The sequence below is a fragment of the Physella acuta genome, unplaced genomic scaffold, assembly GCF_028476545.2.
Source record: "Physella acuta isolate Inbredline_101_S28 unplaced genomic scaffold, ASM2847654v3 ptg002561l, whole genome shotgun sequence".
In the NCBI taxonomy this organism is placed as follows: domain Eukaryota; kingdom Metazoa; phylum Mollusca; class Gastropoda; family Physidae; genus Physella; species Physella acuta.
The window spans coordinates 1-11706 of NW_026734024.1; the positions used below are offsets into that span (position 1 = coordinate 1).

General features: G+C 37.0%; 1 non-coding gene across 1 annotated transcript; it reads left to right on the forward strand.

The window, feature by feature from the left end:
* Positions 1-3427: 3427 nt before the first annotated feature.
* On the forward strand, positions 3428-3546 carry LOC131933582 (5S ribosomal RNA). Its single transcript, XR_009385070.1, has one exon. It is a non-coding gene; the product is annotated as a 5S ribosomal RNA (ribosomal RNA).
* Positions 3547-11706: the final 8160 nt, after the last annotated feature.

The window sequence follows — 11706 nt, forward strand, 5'->3', positions numbered from 1 at the left end:
TTTCTGTCTTCATTATATATGTTGAACATAACTGTGTGAGTGTGGCTTTTGGTGTTTTTATTATTTTTGTTTTTCTTTCATTAAAGCTACCATGTCAGATTGCTAAGGCATGCATCTGCCACCATTTGTTCACTGATATACTTTTTTCCTACTACCATCATATCATATGATTCTTTTGGTTTTGTCTTTTGCTAGGCCTGGCTTGAAAATGAGTTGGTTACACTTCTGCACAACATACATTCTCTTTAACAAGACAAAACAACAATTAAATACTCTGAACTTTTTTTTTTTATTATCATATATATACTTTTTTTTTTTTCAAAATACAGAAAATAAAAAATAACATGAGCTCAAGTACACAGCTTTCAAGAAGTTCATGGTTTTCTTTGCCAGCCTGCACAATGATTTCAGCACAGATTAAATTTAAACAATCAAAAGGAGGTTGATCTCTTACCGGCTGACGAGAAAGTTTGCGCAGAAGCATCATTTCTTAAGCCCCTGGTCAGTTGGAGTTGTAAAATGATGAGGTTTTCTTAACATTTGCCCTGGGGCATACATTTATGGTCCTGGTACTAGTTCTATACTGACAAGGATTCTTTCAAAGCAACTTGAGCCCAAAGGGAAGTATTTATATGCCTGCAACATAGCTGTGATTAATAAAGAATGAATTTCAATGCAAAAAATAATAATTTGAATCCCTGCAAGCTCCTTTCACATAAACCAGAGAGAAAAAAATGTATGCCAGTCTATAACATATACAATATAAATAAATTAGATTGAATATAAGATTTTTTTTATTCCTCTCATTAGTTCAACCCTTCTCTTTTTATATAAACACCCAAGGCAGACGCTTGAGTAAATTAATATCCTTCCATATATTATAGAAGCATAAATAAATATGTGTAAAAAGTATTTCATATATGTATATATTTTTTTAAATATATATATATATATATATATATATATATTTTTATATATATATTTATTTATAATGTAAAAATATTGAATATATATACATAGACGAATATTGTATATATGTCTATATATACGTATGTATATATATGCATGTTTTGTGTATATATATATATATATATTTACATGTGTGTCTAAATGTATATTCATTGAATATATATTTGAATGTATATTCAAATATATATATTTGAGTGTAGACGAAAGACGCTCAAGTAAAATAATATCCTTCAGAATATTATAATTATAAGTTTTTTTCTTCTACCCCAGCAAACAGAAGGATATATATATACACACATATATATAATTTATATTTACAAATATATATTATATAAGAATTAATATATATATTCATAATACATATATATATATATATATATATATATATATATATATATATATATATATATAAGTATATATATATATATATATATGTATAAATAAATAAGTTATATATATAGATATATTCATATATAATGTATTTATTATGTAAATATATGTATATATCAGTGTGCGTATATAAAGGTATGTATATATGTTCAAATATATTTATTTGTTTGTTCGGATACATATATATCTGTTGTGTGTATTAAATTGCGCTCTTCTGTCAGTTTTTTCATTTGACGACAGTCGGTTAAGGTACTGGCCCCAGCCTAAAGATATTAGTAGAGTCTTCATAATGTGATGCCATGGGCTAGCAAAAAAATAAATGAAGAAAAATCACATAGCAGGACAAATTGACATTTTACATGCTTTCAAACTTAAACTGAAATCAGAAAATGATGTGAAATTCATCTTGTGTATATAGAAAAATAAGCATTGTGCCAAATCCTAATCATTGGTATTAAAAATGACATCAGCTTAATTTAAAAACTGGAAATTGTTTTGCCCTGCCGGATGAGATACCGGTAGCAGACACAGGGTTCCAGGCTGATGAAAGAAAGCGGTATACTTAAAGACAAAAGAATACCCTGTGTTAAAGCGGAACCAGCTAAGATTAAAGCTTAAAGTAAAGGCCTGCCCTGTCGCAGAATGTTAAAGTGGCCGGTGAAAGATCCCCGCGCCAGGCTAAAAGCAAGCTGTACACTTATTACTTAACGAGGGCTTCTTCAGGTCTTGTCTGTAGGACAATTCAGTCACAATAACAGGCAGACCAGGCCAGCCCTGGATATAAGCTAATTCATTTTATGCGCTGCTTCGACAGTCAATGAATATGGAGCTGCGGTCAGACTTTCAAACAAACCGCCTGAGTATTTAAAATGGGAAACAATATTTATTAATATTATCACCAACTAGATCTAGATTATATAGGCTACAAGGAAACCCAGAACCAGACTGGAAAGAAGTAAATTTACTCCCACTAATGATGACTTATCACTAATACTAATAATTAAAAAAAATGTTTAAAAAAATTAATTGCTCAAACCTAATAATCATTACAATCAAGCATCAAGTCTGATAGCCAACATTGGACCTAAAATCTAGATCTATTAGTTTTTACTGAACTAAATCTTATGTTATTTACTAATAATTACTAATGCATTTAATTATTAATACCTAGGCTACTCATTCCTACAGAATCTAGAAATTCTAGATCTAGACTCTAGAGAAATACTGGCGTCCCAGGCCAACCTAACCTTTTAAGCAACATCCTTAATTAGCATTTAATTAACCATGGATCGCCTGCCTTTTTTTTTTCACCGTGAAATTATTATTGTAATTTTTGAAACAGTATTTTGAATAGATCTACCCTCCTGTTTATATTATTTTAGTTAAGCTAGAGCGTTAGATCTAGAATTCTAGATCGTCGCCTAGTTGCGTGTTTTAAAATGAAGCCAGAATATTAATAGACTGAAAATAAATGTGCCAGTTGTCGTGGGAAAAGGTTAAAAGAATAATTAATAAATGAAAAGCATTGAACTATTTCTCAAACATTAAATTAGTAGACTTGTAGGCGGCTAGATCTAGATCTATGTGATGAGTTGGATTAAAATTGAATGAATTCGTGCAGAATGTTTCGGAAGGAGTGAGTGAGCGGGAGACCCAAAAAAGTTAAAGTATCGCCTTTCCGATAGATCATTTCACATGAAAAGCGATAGTTAAAGGACAGGTCGGATGCAGGGGGCACCTGGTTTTCTGATTTTAGTCAAGGAAAATGGGGAAAATGTATTTATTTTGTATTTTACAACGCGCGATGCTCGAAAATTAGTAGCTCAGGGAAGTCTACCGGTGGTTACCGCCTCAGGTTAAAAATAGCGACCAATGGCTGTAGAGGGAAAAAAAGGCACATAGTATTCGATATTAAAACAATGTTTCGCTTTTGTGGAGATTTAGGGCGTTTTTTATTATTGAAAATAATATGAGGAAAGCAGTGAAATCATTATTGTAGCCAGAAAAGGACGAATAACTGCTGATTTCGTTTGAGTATATTTATAAGCCCCAATTTTCTCACACAGATGTCTACGGCCATACCACGTTGAAAATACCGGTTCTCGTCCGATCACCGCAGTCAAGCAACGTCGGGCGTGGTTAGTACTTAGATGGGTGACCGCTTGGGAACACCACGTGTTGTAGACTTTTTTTCATCTTTTGTCTTTTATTTTTTGCCCCACTGGACACCTATTCTTACCACCTGCACTCTTTCCTAAGTTCACCACATACCTGTGAACACTTTTGTAATATCGAAATATTTTTTGTTTGTTTCTTTTGTGCCTTCACGGTAGGCTACCTCGATCCTACCCACCCATGGAAACAAACCCCTTAAAAACCAACAAAGGAAAGATGACCACTCTGCCCAAATTAAATAAATAAACTAAGTAGGCTACAACCTAATAATTAGAAGTAACTCAGTAAGTTAAATAAGGGGTAGGTATGGAAAACATTCGTGTAGGGGTTACAACCACTCGAGCTAATTCGGAAACGTATGGGTGGCCCTAATAAGGGCCGGATGGGTAGAACAAATGGGTGGTCCTGGGTTGAGTTTAACCGCCGAAGCCGTACAGGGTGCGACCTTGACGTTTCAGAGCATAGACGACATCCATAGCAGTGACGGTCTTCCTCTTGGCGTGCTCAGTGTAGGTGACGGCATCACGGATGACATTTTCAAGGAACACCTTGAGGACACCTCTGGTTTCTTCGTAGATCAGACCAGAGATACGTTTGACACCACCTCTGCGAGCAAGACGACGGATGGCTGGCTTGGTGATACCTTGGATGTTATCACGCAACACCTTCCTGTGACGCTTGGCGCCTCCTTTGCCGAGTCCCTTACCACCTTTGCCTCGGCCAGACATATTGAATTTTTCTTCTTTGTTGATGAAGGAGTGTTCGAAAAACGCCGTCTGCAGAGAAACTCGCTCCTTATATACGGTCCTGGGCTCGAGTTCGTTCAATATGGCGGACACCGCCCAACCAAAAGCGGTCGGCGAATGAGCCAGCCAATGAAAAAGCAGCTTGCCGTGTCGACTGGAATGTTGCTGGCTTGTCGGCTAACGGTGTCGTTTTCAAAGTCATTTTTTCACCTATTCTGCTATGCGACCCTTGGATAAAAAATAAAGAGTTTCATTGCCCACACGTGTAGGCATAGAAAAGATCCACGTTTGTCATGTTAAAATATGATATTAGACGTTATTTTCACCGTTTTGTGCGAATAAAACTGAAATATTTCCCTACACCTAATTATGCGAGTACGAGCGAGCTCATTATGCGAGTACGAGAGAATCTCGAACGCTGATTGGTCGAGTACGAACGAAATAATATTCTCGTACTCCGCTCCGTACTCGCAGTGGTTTGTTTACATCGTGAAACGAATAGGTTAGTTAGGCTTCTAATAATTAAATAATCTATGGCGTGTAGTCGTTAAGAATAATTTCTGCTCTCCGATTAAGATCTAGATATCTAGCTCTAACCCTAAAGGGTTTTTCTTTTTTTTTTTTTATATATATATTTTAAAAAGCAATGGATAGGGTGGTGGGTGGGTGAAAGAAAAATATAAAATTTATTCTCTCCTTTCTTCACATTTGAGATAAATAAAACAATATCAACAGCATGCATACACGAATTCAAATAGCAATGTGATGTGTGAGTTGAATTAAAGAGATAAATGAATAGAACCTATCTCCCGCATCCCCCAGAATAATACTAATAGATGTAGTAGTAGTAGTAGTAGTAGAGTGGCAGACATGGGCAGGGGGTGTAGTGGGTGGGTGGGTGGAAACTCGTGAGGTGGGGGACCTTCACTGCTAATCTGAACGTTGTCAGGTGGTCCTAAAAAGGACCTTGGTTGAGGACAGGGGGTGGTGGTTTGGGCTTAAAAGAAACCTCTTAAGCACGCTCACCACGGATACGTCTGGCTAGCTGGATGTCCTTGGGCATGATGGTGACACGCTTGGCGTGGATGGCGCACAGGTTGGTGTCTTCAAACAGACCGACGAGGTAAGCCTCGCTAGCCTCCTGCAGGGCCATGACAGCGGAGCTCTGGAAGCGAAGGTCAGTCTTGAAGTCCTGGGCGATTTCTCTGACCAGGCGCTGGAATGGCAGCTTGCGAATGAGCAGCTCAGTGCTCTTCTGGTAACGACGGATTTCTCTCAGGGCGACGGTTCCAGGCCTGTAACGATGGGGCTTCTTAACACCGCCGGTGGCTGGTGCTGACTTTCTGGCGGCTTTGGTGGCCAGCTGTTTACGTGGGGCTTTGCCTCCAGTAGATTTTCGGGCGGTTTGTTTGGTACGAGCCATCTTTTTTTTTTTGAATGATCTTAACTGACTGTTAAGGAAATGCGGCAGCTCAGCGCTGCTGGCCCTTTTATAACCGTCCGCCAAACCCTTAGCGCAACGAAGCTCTCCCATTGGACGAGTACGAGTTTAACGACGCTGATTGGCCAGTAGCAGCCACACAACGTTGAGACAGCGTCGACATAGCAGATTATTTTTAGACACGGTATCCAGCCGAGCGATCTATTAATAGCAGACAGGGCCGATAACACAAAATATTCTTCGTTCAAATGAAATCCTTGGTTGTGCCGCTTGTCAATGGAATCCGGTGTGTTTGCTTCTGTCGTCTTCAATGAATTATGAATGTGTGTGTGAGTGATTAGAAAAGAACCCAACATAGACTGCCTGAAACAATTTAGATCTAGACCTAGTCTATAGACCTAGGTAGATATTCTGACCCGATTCGACCGCCCGATCGGCGGTATTTACACAGTGTGTAAATAAATGAGGGGGAAGGATTAATAAAAACATATTTGGTTTTAAAAAGAAGAAGATATAAAATAAAAAGGGTAGACTAGCGGTAGGTTAAAGAATAGAATTTTAAAATAACGACCACCCTTATTTGTTGTAGACAGGGGTTAAACGGAGCACATTTAAAGAAAAATAGATTCTATTTTCATTTGTATCTATGAACGAATACCCCTAAAATATGTCCAGTTACTACTATTAATATGACCGCCCCCTCCCTGTTCTGCTCGTGTAAACCAGTGTAAGTATTATACATCTATAATAATGATCTCATACTGCTAGTGATTGACATGTTGATACGTTATTAATAAAGTTTGAAACAAGTAGGGTAGGGTAGGGTAGGGTAGGAAAACTCGATTTTTGTTCATTGACACACAACGAAAGCTAATTGGGTAAACTTTGGTTGTCCTGAAAAGGACAGTAGTAGGCTAGGTGGACAGTGGGCAGCAGGGTGACACTGTTTAGCTCTTGCCACCGGGTGTCTTCTGTGACTTCTTGGGCAGAAGCACGGCCTGGATGTTGGGGAGGACACCACCCTGGGCGATGGTGACACCCGACAAAAGTTTGTTCAACTCTTCGTCGTTACGGATGGCCAGCTGGAGGTGACGAGGAATGATTCTTGTCTTCTTGTTGTCTCTGGCAGCGTTGCCGGCCAACTCGAGCACTTCAGCGGCCAAATACTCGAGGACGGCGGCTAGGTAGACTGGGGCACCAGCACCGACACGCTCAGCATAGTTTCCTTTCCTCAACAGACGATGAATACGTCCGACTGGGAATTGAAGGCCTGCCCTGGAGGAGCGAGACTTGGACTTTCCCTTGACTTTACCGCCTTTACCACGTCCGGACATTGTGAGTTGGTTAGGAGCGAGAAGAAATACAGCGACTAACAGCGATACGGCTGCAGGCGATGAATGAAGACTTAACGGCGAGATCGGCCCTTTTATACGAAACGGCGAGGAAATCCGTTCGTCACCAAGCGAGCGTTCTGATTGGCTGCGCAGCGGCTTGGCGTTCGTACTCGTACTCGTACTCTCCAAATTTCCTCGCCGTTTCATATAAAAGGGCGGCCGGCGGTCGGTTCGCCTCATTTCTGTTCAAGCCATTGAAAAGAAAACAACATGCCACCTAAAGTTTCTTCCAAGGGAGCCAAGAAGGCCGGTAAGGCTAAAGCCGTACGCACCGGTGACAAGAAAAAGAAGAGGAGGAGAAAGGAAAGCTACAGCATCTACATTTACAAAGTCTTGAAGCAGGTGCACCCTGACACTGGCATTTCCTCCAAGGCCATGTCCATCATGAACTCCTTCGTCAACGACATCTTTGAGCGCATTTCAGCTGAAGCCAGCCGTCTTGCCCACTACAACAAGCGCAGCACCATCACCTCCAGGGAGATCCAGACCGCTGTCCGTCTCCTCCTGCCCGGTGAGCTGGCCAAACACGCCGTCAGTGAAGGCACCAAGGCTGTCACCAAGTACACCACCAGCAAATAAACACAACAGCAAACAACCACCTGGCTTGCTTGTTGTGGCTCTACTACTCGGCCCTTTTCAGGGCCTCCACCCATTCCCAATTAGCTCGGTTTGGTTTACATTGAACGAGTTTTCCCTCCCTCCCTCATCCACCCACCCACTCTGTGTAGCTGCCATGTTACAGTTTTTTTTTTTTGTTTAGTCATTCTTTTCTTTAATAAGTAGAGATAGATATACATACATACATAGGCCTACATAGTAATATGCCTATCCCAACAACTGCACACACTATTCTCTTAACACATTTCATGCTAATTCTATCCTTTAAACTAGACATAAAAAGGCCACATACTTATTACTGGGTGGCTCCTTTTTTTTAAAAACACTATTTCATTCTGCATCTCACACAGGGCATCAGCACACCTCTATGCATATCATTTATTGTGTGTTGTTTGGCATAGATCCAAGGGATGAATGGGATTTAATAGTTTTAATTCAGATTATAAGGCTGGCTGTTGTAATAGGAATTATTAGCCAACACTTTGATTCTTATCACCAGTGCTAACTGCCATTTTCATTACAATACATCCATTCTGGTGGGTTGGTTTTTTTCTGTCTTCATTATATATGTTGAACATAACTGTGTGAGTGTGGCTTTTGGTGTTTTTATTATTTTTGTTTTTCTTTCATTAAAGCTACCATGTCAGATTGCTAAGGCATGCATCTGCCACCATTTGTTCACTGATATACTTTTTTCCTACTACCATCATATCATATGATTCTTTTGGTTTTGTCTTTTGCTAGGCCTGGCTTGAAAATGAGTTGGTTACACTTCTGCACAACATACATTCTCTTTAACAAGACAAAACAACAATTAAATACTCTGAACTTTTTTTTTTTATTATCATATATATACTTTTTTTTTTTTCAAAATACAGAAAATAAAAAATAACATGAGCTCAAGTACACAGCTTTCAAGAAGTTCATGGTTTTCTTTGCCAGCCTGCACAATGATTTCAGCACAGATTAAATTTAAACAATCAAAAGGAGGTTGATCTCTTACCGGCTGACGAGAAAGTTTGCGCAGAAGCATCATTTCTTAAGCCCCTGGTCAGTTGGAGTTGTAAAATGATGAGGTTTTCTTAACATTTGCCCTGGGGCATACATTTATGGTCCTGGTACTAGTTCTATACTGACAAGGATTCTTTCAAAGCAACTTGAGCCCAAAGGGAAGTATTTATATGCCTGCAACATAGCTGTGATTAATAAAGAATGAATTTCAATGCAAAAAATAATAATTTGAATCCCTGCAAGCTCCTTTCACATAAACCAGAGAGAAAAAAATGTATGCCAGTCTATAACATATACAATATAAATAAATTAGATTGAATATAAAGATTTTTTTTATTCCTCTCATTAGTTCAACCCTTCTCTTTTTATATAAACACCCAAGGCAGACGCTTGAGTAAATTAATATCCTTCCATATATTATAGAAGCATAAATAAATATGTGTAAAAAGTATTTCATATATGTATATATTTTTTTAAATATATATATATATATATATATATATATATTTTTATATATATATTTATTTATAATGTAAAAATATTGAATATATATACATAGACGAATATTGTATATATGTCTATATATACGTATGTATATATATGCATGTTTTGTGTATATATATATATATATATTTACATGTGTGTCTAAATGTATATTCATTGAATATATATTTGAATGTATATTCAAATATATATATTTGAGTGTAGACGAAAGACGCTCAAGTAAAATAATATCCTTCAGAATATTATAATTATAAGTTTTTTTCTTCTACCCCAGCAAACAGAAGGATATATATATACACACATATATATAATTTATATTTACAAATATATATTATATAAGAATTAATATATATATTCATAATACATATATATATATATATATATATATATATATATATATATATATATATATAAGTATATATATATATATATATATGTATAAATAAATAAGTTATATATATAGATATATTCATATATAATGTATTTATTATGTAAATATATGTATATATCAGTGTGCGTATATAAAGGTATGTATATATGTTCAAATATATTTATTTGTTTGTTCGGATACATATATATCTGTTGTGTGTATTAAATTGCGCTCTTCTGTCAGTTTTTTCATTTGACGACAGTCGGTTAAGGTACTGGCCCCAGCCTAAAGATATTAGTAGAGTCTTCATAATGTGATGCCATGGGCTAGCAAAAAATAAATGAAGAAAAATCACATAGCAGGACAAATTGACATTTTACATGCTTTCAAACTTAAACTGAAATCAGAAAATGATGTGAAATTCATCTTGTGTATATAGAAAAATAAGCATTGTGCCAAAATCCTAATCATTGGTATTAAAAATGACATCAGCTTAATTTAAAAACTGGAAATTGTTTTGCCCTGCCGGATGAGATACCGGTAGCAGACACAGGGTTCCAGGCTGATGAAAGAAAGCGGTATACTTAAAGACAAAAGAATACCCTGTGTTAAAGCGGAACCAGCTAAGATTAAAGCTTAAAGTAAAGGCCTGCCCTGTCGCAGAATGTTAAAGTGGCCGGTGAAAGATCCCCGCGCCAGGCTAAAAGCAAGCTGTACACTTATTACTTAACGAGGGCTTCTTCAGGTCTTGTCTGTAGGACAATTCAGTCACAATAACAGGCAGACCAGGCCAGCCCTGGATATAAGCTAATTCATTTTATGCGCTGCTTCGACAGTCAATGAATATGGAGCTGCGGTCAGACTTTCAAACAAACCGCCTGAGTATTTAAAATGGGAAACAATATTTATTAATATTATCACCAACTAGATCTAGATTATATAGGCTACAAGGAAACCCAGAACCAGACTGGAAAGAAGTAAATTTACTCCCACTAATGATGACTTATCACTAATACTAATAATTAAAAAAAATGTTTAAAAAAATTAATTGCTCAAACCTAATAATCATTACAATCAAGCATCAAGTCTGATAGCCAACATTGGACCTAAAATCTAGATCTATTAGTTTTTACTGAACTAAATCTTATGTTATTTACTAATAATTACTAATGCATTTAATTATTAATACCTAGGCTACTCATTCCTACAGAATCTAGAAATTCTAGATCTAGACTCTAGAGAAATACTGGCGTCCCAGGCCAACCTAACCTTTTAAGCAACATCCTTAATTAGCATTTAATTAACCATGGATCGCCTGCCTTTTTTTTTTCACCGTGAAATTATTATTGTAATTTTTGAAACAGTATTTTGAATAGATCTACCCTCCTGTTTATATTATTTTAGTTAAGCTAGAGCGTTAGATCTAGAATTCTAGATCGTCGCCTAGTTGCGTGTTTTAAAATGAAGCCAGAATATTAATAGACTGAAAATAAATGTGCCAGTTGTCGTGGGAAAAGGTTAAAAGAATAATTAATAAATGAAAAGCATTGAACTATTTCTCAAACATTAAATTAGTAGACTTGTAGGCGGCTAGATCTAGATCTATGTGATGAGTTGGATTAAAATTGAATGAATTCGTGCAGAATGTTTCGGAAGGAGTGAGTGAGCGGGAGACCCAAAAAAGTTAAAGTATCGCCTTTCCGATAGATCATTTCACATGAAAGCGATAGTTAAAGGACAGGTCGGATGCAGGGGGCACCTGGTTTTCTGATTTTAGTCAAGGAAAATGGGGAAAATGTATTTATTTTGTATTTTACAACGCGCGATGCTCGAAAATTAGTAGCTCAGGGAAGTCTACCGGTGGTTACCGCCTCAGGTTAAAAATAGCGACCAATGGCTGTAGAGGGAAAAAAAGGCACATAGTATTCGATATTAAAACAATGTTTCGCTTTTGTGGAGATTTAGGGCGTTTTTTATTATTGAAATAATATGAGGAAAGCAGTGAAATCATTATTGTAGCCAGAAAAGGACGAATAACTGCTGATTTCGTTTGAGTATATTTATAAGCCCCAATTTTCTCACACAGAT